General features: G+C 37.3%; 1 long non-coding RNA gene across 1 annotated transcript in view; it reads right to left on the bottom strand.

Annotated features, from left to right (window-relative positions):
- LOC109202267 (uncharacterized) overlaps positions 1-15,972 on the bottom strand; it is a 712,495-nt gene that overhangs the window by 467,564 nt on the left and 228,959 nt on the right. The gene's annotated exons all lie outside the window — the stretch shown is intronic.

The raw sequence follows: 15,972 nt of genomic DNA, 5'->3' as shown, positions 1-15,972 counted from the left end.
AATACTTGCACCATCATGTTACTCCACAGCACGACTGCTTCTTGTTACCAAATTATTAACAAATGTTACTTCAAATAAAAAGTACCTTTTCTTTTCTACTATATTTGCTTTTAGAAACTGTGTGGTTATGGCTGGTTTACCATGTAAAGTTGGATTTTTAAACACCATTCAAAATAATAGTTAGTATTCATTTATAAGTATTTAAGCTATTTAAGTCTATTTAAAGTGTATATATGTGTTTATAGGAAGATAATGTTAAAAGATATGTAAAACAGTAAACATAAATATGAGCCATACCATGTACAGGATGGACATTTCGTCTTTTCTTATAAGTTATAGGTTCCTTTTGCATTTGTAATAGTTCAGAATTGTTAGTAAATCAATATGTTTTCTTTAAAATTCACAACTGTAACTTTACTAAGTTTGCCAGGCGTGTCTATGTGTCTGCCTTTGACAATGGACAATAACATCGATAAAATAAACAAGGCAGATGAGATCAGCTCAGTGAAACCTTTTACATAAGTAAATATAAATAGATATTAAAAACAAAACAAAAGAAAAACAATGGAGTAACAGAAGATTGAAAAATTGACTCATCTGTAGGACAAAACTATGTACAGTCTTTGCACTGCAGAATAAGTTCATTCACTGTTAATATAAAAATAATAGCCACAGATTTAACATATAATTGTGTATAAAGAGCCATACACTGATGGCTATAACTACTTAGTGTGTAACAGTAATCATTAAGAGCAATGTGGCTGTGAGTACATTATAAAAAGCCATGTAAAAGGTAAAGGACATGAGCAACAAGCAAATGCATCCCATTAAACAAAACTGAGATACATATTTATAGAAATGATGCAGAAATAGGCTGATGACAAATGAGGAAGCATAAGCCAGTGCATGGCAGAGTCAGTAGGAGAAAAGAGAGTAAAGCAGCATTCTTCGTTCTCGTGGTGAAGGAATAGCAGATTAGTTGACTCACACAGTTTTCTGGGGCAGTGCTTCGGGACAAAGCCGAGATAGACACACGGAGGCCAAAAGTCAGCCGTGCACAAAGATCACAGCAACCTACATTTGTATCCAGATCTTTTGATAGTGAGCAGGAAGGGAAAATAAGTGGGCAAGAGCATTTTGTGTAAACACACACACGCACCCAATTATCCTTTCATTCATTGCTCTCATAGTAATCTTATTTTTTATATCACCTGATGTTTGTCTCTTGGCAAACAATGATCCTTTTATGTACATTTACTAAAATATGTCATGTTTATTTGCAGTATTGAAAACTACTGAATACACATAAGTCACATAAGTCTATCACATGGTGCCATTTCCACCAAGTCTGACAACATTCTGAATGAATATTTTCAGTGTTTCTGAGCGTTTTGTTCGTGGCTTTGATGTAAATTATATCTTTCTCTGCTGATAAGCACCTCGAGGCAAGATGCAGAAGCATCCAAATGACTGTGATGTGGATGACGACAAAGGCAGGGAAAAATGGAGAGAGGCAGAAGCATACAGACAGGCAAATAATGGATAAAAAGTGAAGCAATAATAGGGCAGACAAAAGGCCAAAAAGAGCCCAAAACCAGATACCATAACTCAGTAATTAAAGCCCACATGCAGTGGTTGATAGCTCAGCCACCTGGAAGGAAGAGATTTTTTTTTTCTGAGAAAACATCATTAAAGAATAGCCTAAGACATATGACAGTTTATAAAACATCCACTTCACTTTTTGCAACCTTAGGTCACCCACAGGTCATGCGGTCACCTTAGCTTTTACACTAAATTTAATCTGTTTTTGCTCCCTCTTGGTTCCATCCTGTTGTGACATGAGGCTGGAGTCATTCCTTTGCTTTCAGCAGGGGGCAGCAAATTCCAAAATACCATGACTGAAGAAGGTTGTGCCCCATGAAAATGAAAGTGAAAATGTGTGTTTTTGTGCTAATGCATCTGCAGCTGACTGCATTTTATGATTGACTGTGTGTGTGCTTCTAAACATGTGCAATATATTATCTTCTCAGAAATACATGCATGTGTGCATCTCTTTGCCATTATAACCAGTTATGCTTTATATCCTCATCATGCCTTATGTGGCATCATGTAATAACAGGCATATTTCATTCTTGCACAGTTGCTGATGGCAACCTTCTCTCTCCTGAAAAAGCAGATAAAATACTTTTTAGCTCAACAACACTAAGGATATGCCTTTGCGCGTCTGTATTTTAAATGTGTGCATGCACTTGAGACATTTTCTGCATGCACCTGTGAGTTAGAATCATGACTTCTTGGGGTTTCACATACACTCAAGCGAGCCTGAGTGTATTAGATGGAAAGTGGGTGACCAGCAGAGGAATGAGCATGCTGAAAAAGTCAAAAAGCGAGAGATGGAGAGATGGATCACGTAGGGAAATAGAGATGGGAGGATCATGAAAGAGAGTAATCTACTGCGTAATGAAAAAATGCGACACGGTAAAAATGGTTTCTGTACTTGGTGAGGGGTGAGGGTAGATAGGCTGGACAGAAAACTCTGAGGTCAGAAAGGGTTACATTGTTCATCTTCCTCTGTATTAAAGAGCCATACACTGCTCCATATACCAACTGATGACAAGATCTGCTTTCCATTGTTGTGGGTTTCACACACAAAGTAAAGGAGTTGACCATTTCTGAAGAATTTTTTCTGTAAATAAGCTATAAAACACTGCTTGATATTTTTTATTCTGTATTAAAACAAACAATAAACATAAACACTTGTGCTTTCACACCTGTAGTGGCTCCATAAACACTACTACATGTTCAAATAGACAGAAATACACTAAACCTACATGTGAACATGCTGTGCCTGTGAAAACTTTAAAATGCTCTGAAATAATGAAATGAAATGAATTTAAATATATGAATTAATTTAAATTGTGGATTGATTTCTACTGTGGTGCATTTATTCCTTCTCTGGGTGATCTATTAATTTCTATTCAGAGTCAGTGAAAGGCTATTGCACCGGATGGGGAGTTTGACCCATATGCCAACATTTATTCCGTATACCATTATTTGTGTCAGGAGTTAAGTGTGTACTGTGTAGTTAAGAGGATGAGGGCACTGAGAAAGAGAGAGACATGGAGAAATAAATTACATGGGTAAGGATGTCAATGAGATCTGCCTTGGCACTTTCTTTGAGTTGTCATGGGTCAAAGGAGAAGATGTCTGAAGACGCTCCAAGCATCTTTCTTTCTCGGTCCCACCATCCCTTTCTTCTTCAGTAAGCAGCAAACAGAGTGTAACCTAAAATTCTCAGCATTATCATCTTTGATGCAATAGTGTTTATTATCCAAGGGGGTGATCCATTAACAAGGATTGGCAGTACCCCATTTTTTGCTATTATTTATTTATTTTAGATAGAGTTTCATGCTATTAGCTAAAATGTGGAAAACACCCAGCAATAATCTCTAATCAGCTGTTTTCTCACAATCATTATTTTACAGTCTGATATGAATGACTTTTACAAAAGCTGAGCTGTAATCCTACCTGTGTGCAGCTAACAAGGATGAACAACCGTGAAATGAGCAAGTGGCTGCTGTAAAAGGTCAAACTCTGTGATGTGTGAATAAAAGGAAGGATCAGAGACTGGTCTAAAGCTTGGGGCCAAACCTGTGTTTGTTTTTTTCATGCCTGCTTGAGATCTACATACAGTAAATTAAATTTTATTTGCCACTGAAAGCTTTTCATAGTCCATCTACAAATTTGCTTCATGTGAGGGGGATCTCCTTGCTATATTTTGTTCTTGTTTTTCATGTTTTACTTTGTAAGCCACTAAAAAAATACTATATAAAAGCAGTATTGTGTGGCATGAGTGCAAATGCACATGTGAATGTAAACTAAATCATTTGTGTCTGCTTAGTAAACTCAATGAGTGGTGTATGCCCATTGGGTAAGCACTGGTTTATGCAGTAATAGCTTTTGGCAGCTGTGTAATTTCTGTTTATTTATCTCTGACCTTGGAAAATTCTTCTTTTGCAATGCAGGTGTCATTGGTAAAATCCACACATACACACAGAGAAAACAATGAGAAATAAGCGCTGTTTGTACACAGCTACACCATTTCTCTCACACACCAAACATATAATCCACACATGCATACTCCTCAGTGCACAGGTTACACATACATGCACAACGTGATGGTAAGTCAACTAATCATTTAGGGACCATCCGTTGACATTGTTTCCAATTTCACTGCAAGTATAATGTGGTTGTCTGGTTGTCTCACTAGTTAGGTGGGGGCAGCAGCTCTGTGTTATATTGAAATATTAGATAATGATGACTTCCTAATGAAAGTGAGTGAAAGAGAGTAAATGGCCACATGTCTGAGAGCAGTTTCTGAGTAATCATGAACCAGAATTATTAATACTTTAATTGGCATTTATTATTTAGTCAGTAGTTAAATTATGTGCACCAAATGAAGTGAAATTGCCTTTCTACAACATTTATTGTATTCATTTTAAAGAAGCCGGCCTTTTAATGCTGGTGTCAATTTTAAAATATAGGCTGACATTTCAGCATTTTGATAATCCATGCAGATGTATTTAATGATGTCCATGTATCATGTTGTCTTTTTAGATTCCATTATTAAGCGTTATGCAAATAATAAAATGTAGCTGTATCTGCAGCATTTAAGTAGCGTACACATAATGGATGAAATATTATAACTAGCAATATATATAACACATGAAACAATATGCAAATGATGTAACAAGAATGTATCATCATATTCACAGGGAAATGATTAAATGAATGTAATATATATGAAGAAGAAATGGGAGTGAGACAAAAACATTTTTTGAGCATGCAATTTATTGAAAACAGCGCTTTAACTGAAACAGGCTGTTTTACAGCTGATCAAAAGTTTGGGACCACACCTCCAAAAAACCTCTAACCCCCCAAAACAGAAATCAAAGTTCCAAACATGAACTCAGTAATGAGAAGCTCCACCGTTATTGTTGATCACTTCAAAAATTCGCTGTGGCATGCTTGATGCAAGTGTTTCCATGAGGTGAGTGGGAACATTTCTCCAAGTGGTGAAGACGGCTGCACGAAGGGCATCTACTGTCTGGAACTGTTGTCCATTTTTGTAAACTTCCCTTGCCATCTATCCCCAAAGGTTCTCAATTGGATTTAGATCAGGGGAACATGCAGGATGGTGTAAAAGAGTCATGTTATTCTCCTGGAAGAAGTCCCTTGTCCTGCAGGCATTGTGTACTGTAGCGTTGTCCTGTTGAAAAACTCGGTCATTACCACACAGACGAGGGCCCTCAGTCATGAGGGATGTTCTCTGCAACATCTGGACATAGCCAGCAGCCGTTTGACGCCCCTGCACCTCCTGAAGCTCCGTTGTTCCACTGAAGGAAAAAACAGCCCAGACCATTATGGCGCCCCCTCCACTGTGGCGCATAGAAAACATCTCAGCTGGGATCTCCTTGTCGTTCCAGTAACGTTGGAAACCATCAAGGTTACATTTTTTCTCATCAGAGAATAAAACTTTCTTCCACTTTTCAATATCCCATGTTTGGTGCTCTCTTGCAAAGTCCGAACAGTCAGTTCTGTGGCGTTCAAGGAGACGATGCCTTTGAAGATGTTTTTTGTTTTTGAAGCCCTTCAGTCTCAGATGCCGTCTGATGGTTATGGGGCTGCAGTCGGCACCGGTAAAGGCCTTAATTTGGATCTAGGATCGTCCAATGTCTTGACGGACAGCCAACTGGATTCTCCGGTGCAGTGCTGGTGAAATTTGTTTGGGTCTTCCACTTTACTTTTTTTCCCCATAACCCTCGAGATCATTCACTGTGTGACATACTTTGATACTAATAACTTTCTTAAGTAAAGAATGTATATAATTCTTACACCACTGTAGAGGACTGTCTTGTTCTGCTGCTCCTTCATTTCCCTCATGACACTTTTTTGTCACAGAACAAAACAATCAATTCTGTCTTGCTTGTTTTACCACCTGTCAGTGTTTAAATGGCATCTGTGTGGGTGTCACATATGATCAATGGTGACAAAAGAAAGCTATTATGTTCCCAAAAATAAAAGGTACATCTGTGTTGATGTACTGTAACCACAATTGCACTTATACATTCACAGTGTCACACCTGTATGTGTATCAAATGCATATGCAAAGTTTTACTTGGTGCACACAACATGCATATCTACACAATCCATGCACCACATTCACTATTCTGACTAACTTCTATTATAAGCTAAGCTGAGTGAGTCCTAGGCTTTCCCTGCACTGATTCTCTGTATGCAATAATGTCTAAATAAGAAAAGTATTAAAATCAGAAGTTTTGTATTCTATGGTCATTTGTTATTTTTACATCAAGGTGCATTTAAACAACCATTATTGCACAGATCATGCATTTATACTAATAAAAAACAGATAAAGATACAGGTGGGTCTTTTATGATGTTTGTGTTGACTGCTGCATATTTGTTGTATTATTTTTATGTTTATTGTTTCCTACCTATCTGAACAAATGAATGTTACAAAAGCCATTTTCAGAAAATGCAGTCTAATAAAGCTGAACTGCATTCTGCACAAACATTGCTCTTTAATGAGTCTAAAAAGATTTACAGCTGCAACATATCACAATAATGTACATTTTAAAAGACAAGTTTGCAGATGAAGGACGTGGACTGAATTTAAGGGAGGCATATAACATTTATATCACGAGCCTGATAGAAGTATGATCCAGCCGATGGCCTCTTATCTTCTGTCTCTTATCTTCTTAAGAGCTCTGAAACCTCTTAGATGGTTGAAAAACATCAAGCTCATGATTTAATCCTGAATAATATTTGAATAATATCAGTAATATCTTGCACACTAAGAGACTGTTTGAATTTATTTACTTTGCTATTCTGAATTGCATTGAGATAAAATAATAACTTTATATATGCGTACATGCATATCTTTCTTTACAACTGTAACATTTCCCAATAACATTTAAAATATGGTGAATCCTCTTCAGTCAACTCCTTACTCCTGAATTGCTTTTTTATTGTGATGCTCCTCCCTCCAATCCCCATGAGGAACACAAAGAAGCTCAAGTGTCTTCATCCCCAAATTTTAATGGTGCTTTCTACTTGGTTATGTTCCCCCTATACCACCAAATGAAATGTTTAAACATACAAAGCAAGCAGTAAATGACATGTAAAAACAATACCAGCACAATCAGTTATCTATATTGGTCTTTTATCATAATAATATTATTATTACAGCGCCATAAAACAGTTTGTAAACTTAATTTGTACATCATCTTAATGACAGTGAAGTTGTGATTTTCTTCCCAGGCGCAGAAATAGTGCAGCTTGACCAGTTTCTTCACCTGAGAACCAGAAAGTTCCTATTTTGAACCTTGTGGTCAGATAACCAGAAGCTTAGATCTATGGAGGCCAGCATCAGCAGGATTAGAGCAGTGTAAAGCTCAGCCCTGAGGGGAATTCTTATCTTTTTGAAATTGTATGAGCCACTGACTAATTTAGCCACCTCTCAAACTATAGCTATAATAGAAAAACAAGTCCACAGCGTGTTATATTAAACACCAACAGACAGCAAATGAGCAGCTTCATTACTTGCATCTATACTATATTTGTTTAACTGCGGCAGTGCGTGGTATGCTTGAGGTCAAGAGCTGTTGCTCTGCTTTTTCACACTTTTCTCTTACTATAACTCTGATACAAGTTAATCTTGGTTTCATGTGTCCAAATATTTTTTTTTTTTTTCAGATAAAGTGCGGTTTCTTTTGACCTTCTTGTTCTTGTGCTTGAGTATAACCGGTGGTTTGCACCTTGTCTTCTGTGGACTTTCAGGCCTTTAGTTGTTGCTGAGCTGTTTATTTAGATTTATCAACCTAATGAAAAAGCTGTGAAAAAGCTCTAACTCATAAATTCGGCACTTTAAATCTATTTCAGATATTATGTCTGCTTCATATGTCGTGAATAATAAAGGAATTTAGCACAAAGCTTTTGTAAAACACCTCTAATTACATCTAAAAATCTGCACTTCAATCACATCTTAATTGTTTGAATATGCTGACTACTGAACAGGATATTCACCAGCACATGTCCAGTGCCATAAACACTTTTTGGTATTCTGTTTAATAAACTTTAATTAAGTCACACTGATGCTAGTAGCAACACACACACACACACATATATATATATACACACACACACACACACACACACACACAAACATGTGCACACACACAAAGAAGACGTGTTGGGTTTGTCATTTCTTGTCTCTTAGAAGATTGACTACGTATTTGGCCAGGTGATGATGATGGTTAAAGAGAAGAAGAAGAAGAAGAAGAGAACTAGAGAGCTAGACAGATGATGACAAAGATGGAGCGAGAGATATGTCATAAAGATATCTGTCCAAAAACACTGCTGGTTATACTAAAATGAGACTCCCTATCATGGTTGTGACCTCTAGTCCCTGCTGTACCAGAAGCCATAAAAATACGACAGAGTTCAAATTAGATTGTTAAGGCTTCTGTTGGAACTCTTATGGCCAAACTGTGAAAATATAAGAAGCTGCCACCCTTTGAATATTCTTATCTGTTGCTATAGTTAGATTTTAATGAGACTTTGAGTATTAAGTTCATACCACAGAGAGAGAGTGAACATCACAGGGAGGATAGACAAAATGTTACCACCAAGTGTTTCGACCATGTCCTCACATAAAATGGTGCTTAATGTTTATTTTGAAAGTCCATTTTTGATTTGTATGTAAGTGCTCATACCTACAGGAAACCTCCAAAATCAGAATTCTAATTAATGACTAACCTAACGACTATAGGCCTTACTCAACCCAGTCAAGATGGGTTGATAACCATAATTCCCACATTTGACTTTTGTCCTTTTGGATAATAAATGTCATCATGTTTTCCTATAACACATGTGTGAGACATATTTTGATTTCCCAAGTTATTGCCAGCAATGTGCTTTATTAGATTCTAGTAACCTTGATGTTTAATGGGCAAATTGCAAAGGAGTAAATCATTATTAATCTTAAGTTAGGGTAGGATTCATGTAGCAGACACCTTCTGTAATTTTAAGATTAGACTTACAACTTTCCATTTTGATAAGTTTGCAGTTAGGGCTCGATCAGGTGATGTTGAAGCATCTCTTAGTCATACCACGCTCAGACTGCTGAAGCTCTTCCAATGATGAACTGAACATTTTTCTCCCACTCCCCAAGGGTTTATACAACACTTGTCTTCATCCTCCCCTACTTTGTGTTTTGCCCTGTCTTCCTATGCTTTCCCCTATTTTTAAATTTCTCTTTCCCCTCATTGCCCAACCAGTCATGGCAGATGGCTGCAGCTTCATGAGCCTGTTTCTGAAAAAGGTTGTTAAAAGGGAGTTTTTTCTTCCCACTATCACCTAATTGTGGGGGTTTTCCATCTTATATCACAGGGGGTTTACCCTGCAATATAAATTGCCTTGAGGTGACTGTTGTGATTTGAAACTATATGAATACATTTGAATTGAAATGAACTGAACTAAATATTTGCTCCAAATTTAATGAAATTCCCTCCAGCCATTCAAGAGATGCAAGTGCGATCACGGAAATGAGATGAACGTGAGGTCAGGGTGACTTCTGATCACAATCACACAAGAAGGTCATTCTTAAATTTTGTGCCAAATTTTAATAAATCTCTTTAAGGTGTTCACCAAGGGTATGAGTTGATCGGCTGGATGGATGATGCAAACTCAAACATAAAAAGTGTCTCTGCTTTGCTCAGATTCATAAGGACCTGCTGTATACAAGTGAATAAACTGTTTTCTGACCTATGCTTCTGACTTCTACCCCAACAGTCTCTCTTCTATTGTCCGTCTCTCCTATTTTCCTCTACCTTTTCTCCCCCTCAATATATCTTTCTTTCACTCTCTCTTTCTCTCTGTCATCCTATTTCTGTCTCTTTTCTCGCCCTGTATTTATATCCCTCTGTCCCTCTCTCTGAATGAAGTGTGAAATAAAATTAATATCAAGGAGAAGAGATCCCTGAAGCATTTGGTAATCTGATAAGAAACTGGTCTAATTTTAGGGTTTGGGGAAAAATATTGTCTGATATGTTATAATATGTTCATGTGCTCTTCTACAGTATAGACCATTTTTAATTTCTCTAATAGGTTTGGCTGAAATACTTGTTGGGAGAACTGTTTCAGAATTTGAATGAAAACAGACATGTGGTGAATGAACTTTCATGGCAATTATGTAAAAAAAAAAAAATCAATCAGAGACTCCACATATATCCACATATGAAAAACGTGCAAAATAATTATAAGGAGTATTAAGCTTCCCCTATATGGGATTAAAATGAGGCAACATTAAAAAAGAATCCTTCCAGTGCACAGAATCCAAAGACTATCAGAAGAAGGAGAGCAAAATAGAGTTTGTGTGAGAGAATAAAAAGAGATCCAATAGCCTGAAGATGGAGCAGCATACATTTATATTCATCATCCATTACTATAGAGAGTGCAGGAAAACTACACTAGAGCATTGCTGTATTTATCACTCTAAAGAGCACTCAACTGTTGGGAAATTCACCTGTTTTTATATCTACCAGCAAAAAAGTTAATTTTGGTGACTGGCTGCCTCAAAAAGACAGGGCGCACGTCAAAGGAAGGCACGCTAAATCGAAATGCCGTTTAAAACCATCTCACTTTTCTCATCAAACTTTTTACTGGAGTCAAATTTCAATTCGGAATTATTTTTCCACCTATGTGAAAATCAGTTTAACTTCAGTTATGCAACTCAAAAAGAAGCGAGCCAAAGGTGCCTCCGGTGTTGGCAGAGTGAACTGAAGTGTGTCTGAAATGTCTGTCTGCCAGGTCGGATGAAGAAGACATGGATGGGAGCTTCAAAGCTAGAGGAACACCTTCTCCTCTAGATCTGTTGAGGTTAATTTTATACTTTATCCATTTTCCTTTCTTTTGCTGCCTCTCTCCCACTTGTCTTCTCTCAATTTCTTCTTCTTCTCTCTCTCCATTGACTTCATCATCCACTTTCCTTTCCTTTTTTCCAGAATTCTGTCACCAGCTTTCAACCCAATCCTGTGTTATTTTCTTTCTTCTCATTCACTTTGTGTGTGTGTTTGTGTGTGTGTGAGAGAGAGAAGGTGAATTACATAGTGCAGTTGTGCTCCATTTGTGAAGTATTGTCATCTGTCATCATCAAATCAGAATAATGAATGTTACTACTCATTTTAACATTGCACCCACGATATAGTTTTAGCATAAATGATACAACCAAAAAAAACCCACTTAGATGTATACCTCACTTCTGTAGTTCTCATTTTCACTGGATTTTACGTGCATCGCCAGAGACGGTAAAGACTTCTATGAATCTACAAACAGCAGTATAGCACATTAACCAAATTTCCTATGCCTAATGGTGTGTCAACAGGGATAGGCTATTAACATATAATGATGTGCTTTGCCATAACGAGTGGATTACTTGGTTTACTATTCCATGAGTGGCTGCACAGAAATAACATAGTTGGAGAGGAGGCTAATTTGGTCCTAATTCAGTGCCCGGGGCGATTTTATCCGTTTTGCTCCTGTATGTTTAAAGTAGAGATGGACCAATCCGATATTAGGTATCGGTCTGATACTGACGTAAATTACTGGATCGGATATCGGAGAAAAATAAAAAATGTAATCCGATCCATTAAATATCAAAAAAGCACCTCACAAAACTTGCGACACGGCATAACTCGCCTCATAACCGTAGCACGTCAGAGCAGTGTGCTCGCGTGATTGAGCGGCTGTGTGTATTTGTAGCCTCACTAGCAATCCAGCATTTCTTCTCCGAGGAAGTTATCCCAGAGAGAAGTAAAGCAAGTGTGTAAGTTCATCTCTGAATGTTTGTAAAGCGTACCCACATAAGCTTAACAACCGATATATGGAGCAAGTGCCTCTTCTCTCTCTCTCCCTCTCCTGCTGCTACTTCAGTTGTGAAACTTATTAACGATCAGCTGATCGGCTTTTCTGTCGCAAGTCTGTCTCTCTTGTTTGTTTTTGGCCCACTTTGCACCAGAAAGAGGAAACCAGCGGCTGGACAACAGCAGCACGTTTAAGCTTGATAAGCTGTTGTTAGAATGTATTTAATATTACTTTCTACACCAGGATCCTTTTCTACGTAGCTGACGGCTGGTAACTGTGCAGGGGCGGATCTAGCAAAGTTTAGCCAGGGGGGCCGATAGGGCATTAACAGGGAAAAGGGGGGCACAAAAACATACTTTTCTTTCTTATTCTCATTTAAAATGTCGAGCTTTTAATAAATAATTATCTGAATCTTACACCCAAAGTTTTAATCTGATGTAAAATGTATAGAAGTCCATTACTGTATATAGTAACTGTTAAGTCTAATATACCCTAGTAAGCTATAGTACTTTTTCCTTTGGGAAGATACCATCTGTGCAGTCTGCAATTCTGTAGAAGAAAGATGTTGAATCTATTTAATTATTCTTGAAAAATAATTTATTTCTGTGCATTTTTTTTTCACACTGCATCAAATTAAAGTTGATTACGTCGATTAAGCATCATGAGGCGGAGGGTGGGTGGTGGGGGGTGGTTCCCTATTTTTTTTTGCTGGGAGTTTGCAACCCTATTAGTTAGGTTGCTTAATATTTCTGCTAAGTACTCTTTAAAATACCAGAATAGGAAGGATGGAGCAGGTTTAAGTTTATTAGATTGATCAGTGTTGCTGAACTATGAAATATTTTGTGTGCAGTGTATTTTTTACATACAAGTATAACAGAATAGCTTTAGTGTTGTTGTTTATTTAAACTTGAGTATGAACTTATACAAAATGCAGCAAGATATTAAAAAAACAGTTTTATTGATTAAAAAACACACTATATCGGATTCATATCGGTATCGGCAGATATCCAAATTTATGATATCGGTATCGGTATCGGACATAAAAAAGTGGTATCGTGCCATCTCTAGTTTGAAGTGCCTCTCCTCTGCTGAGAGTGCAATATGGTGAGAAGCTAAAGACCTTTTGGATGTGGTGTGAGCATATATTTTCTTTAGCTTGCTGAAAGAATAGTCGTTATTTTTAATTTTTGTTTGCACTGTCACCAAGTCACCTTTTTTTATTCTTTTGTGCTGTTGTGAGTTGAGTTTTTTGCGCACTGATTCATTTGTCCCCTGTCTTGCTTCTGCTCCTGTTGTTTTTGCAGGATACATGTTCACAGAGACAGCATGGCACACAGATATACTGTTGTGTGACAAGTTAAGAATGTTGTAAAATCATTAGCGGAGTTCTGTACTGACTGACTTACCGTTCTCGATTATTTTACGTTTACTTTAATTTTAATTTTATTTTACAAAAATATGGATACTGCTGACCACATCCCCATGCTACTGTATGTTCAGGGAAAACCAGCTTTATTGCAACAGTCATGTAGGCATATGGTAACATATTAGGTTTTTTCTCAATTTTGGTAAATATAAAATATTAAAATTTGTAATTTGCACCTCTAAGCTTGATGTTAAACTGAAAAAAATTATCCCACATCACAGCAAAAGGCAGGATATGTGGGATCTTTCAGGCCTGTATGTCTAGTATGAACAATGCTTAAAAAAAGGTGTTTGTGTGGGGGGCAGAATTCTGAACCCGACTGCTCACCCGTGGTGGAGAGTAAGATTTTTTTCAATATCCATTAGCAAACTATGTCTCTTCATCAATATTCATTTCCAGTCACAATGCACATCATGCAACTTAGTGACGCATGAAAATTGATTTTCATTGATTTACATTTTCTAATTACAATAAAATCCATTTATGGTTAAAGAGACAAGAAATTATTAACAATTTTGAGCAACAATTCACTTTCAGTCAACATAAACAAACTTCAAACTGAAGGCAATATGAAATGATTGTAGTGAGATGGGTGCTAAACCCGATGCAGTCACGCAAAGGAATAGCTTCATGGATGCTAACAGTGACCCTGCTCCAGGTTTGCTTTTTAGTGATGCGTATGAATGAATGTTTAATTTCATTTATCAAAGCATTCTGGAAAACAAATGTACTGTAAGTAAAAAAGCTTTAAAAAAGTGGAAAGATAAACACCATTTAATTCCTTGGCTAATAAAATGTATTCTGATTCTGAATTTTGTGGTTTTTAAGTTTGAAATATTGACTTTTTTCTGTTTGTCTATTGTTCTTTTGGAGAAGTATAGCTCGGTCACAGAATGCCAAAGCCCATTTACATTCCAAATTTTAATAAGTTCTCCCTTTGCCACTTTTGTTTTATTCCCCCGCCGACAGACAAAGACCCAAACAAACAGCCACAAAAACATGCCCTTCTTGGCAGAGGTAAAAATGGCAAGTGTAGTGGGCTTGAAGCAAGCTTTGTCCCACACAGCATCTGTGCCATCTTGGCTATTTATATGGTTGAGTGTCAGGAAAATGGGGACACTTTCTTGCAGGTGCTCTCATCTGCACACAGCTTTTTTCATACCATTCACACAATTACATGCTAAAAAAAACCCTCTTGTGTTTTCAGTGGACAGTCAATGAGAAAACAGCATTGATGCTAAAGAATGTAATGTGAACATTGCTTGATAAACAGTAAATATATGTTGTGATGTGCATGTTCTGTGATGGACTGTAGAGCCTGTTGGCATGATACAGCAGGTGGCAGTGGCAGACAATTCAGCAACGAATGATGTCCCTAAAAAGTGAAAGCTCATTTAAACAAGGCTAAATTAACATTAACCTGTTCATGTTTGGGATTGTAAACTTGGTTAAAGGCTCTTTTAACAGTGAACATAACATACCATATTGAAGTCTGTTGGAACTGTACCTTTAGCTTTGCAAACTTACACTCTGCTGCACAACTTTCACACTGTAACTTATATAGCCGATGTACATTTACTCACACCCCTCCAAAAGTTAATTAGTCTGTTGCAGATTTGGGGACAATCGTGCTTGCGAAGGGAAGCATCTCATTCCAGTCGCATGCAATGAGATACTTTTAGGGCATTGCAGAGAAATGGAAATCAGGCTGCAGATAATTAAGCTAATAAAGAGTTGATTAGATAGTCCTAAGAGACTGTATTTATCCTCAGGGGACATCCCTGATGGGAAGATTCAACACCTGGTTTAATGTATGACAACAAAAACGTTTCCATCCCTGTCTACAGCGTCATCTGGACCAGCCGTTGTCCTCTGATCATTACTACAAGCATTGTGATAGTCCAGAAACCACTGATTCAGCTTCATGTAAACATCTGCATTAATTTAAGGTCTCCATGCTGTCATTCTTTCATTTATTTTACGTTTACAATCCTTTAGCTGTGCTCACCCTTTTGCTTTCATCTTTACCCTCCCTTCATTTTTTTCCCACCTCCTCTATTATTTTTTGTTCCATTATTTTACCTTCTTTAGTCTCGTCTCCCTTTCTCCTTTTCCTGTCTCATTCTTTTAGTCCCCCACCCTACACTATGAGTAAAGTACGTCAGTCGGAGCCTGGCAGCCAGAACTGTCAGCACTGTTCACGATAAACTTTCAGTGATGTAGACATACAATAGTTAAGCCAGCAGCAGTGCCTAGCTGTTGATAATTTTAAAATGGCTTGCCCCCTCCTTGTGTTCTCTGTTTTCTTTTGTTTATCGTTCTTCCTGCATCGATTTAAATTCTGCTTTGTAAGTTGTGTCCTTTTTTCTATTTCTACACTGTTCAGTTTTACTGCAAACCTATTTCTCCTTTACTGCTTCTTTTATCTCTGATTCCTTTTAAGCTACTAAATTTACCTCACATTCTGTTTTTTCTTTTAAATTCTAGTCTGTAAATACCCTCCCTTTATTTCAATTTCTTCTGACTATCTTAAATTATCCAGCTGTCTATAAAACCCAGGGGTCACTGACTGAGTATAAGATACCTCTCTTTGGATACAGTCAG

Source organism: Oreochromis niloticus, linkage group LG5, assembly GCF_001858045.2.
Source record: "Oreochromis niloticus isolate F11D_XX linkage group LG5, O_niloticus_UMD_NMBU, whole genome shotgun sequence".
Classification (NCBI taxonomy): Eukaryota; Metazoa; Chordata; class Actinopteri; order Cichliformes; family Cichlidae; genus Oreochromis; species Oreochromis niloticus.
This window is presented reverse-complemented; position numbering and strand designations above follow the sequence as displayed.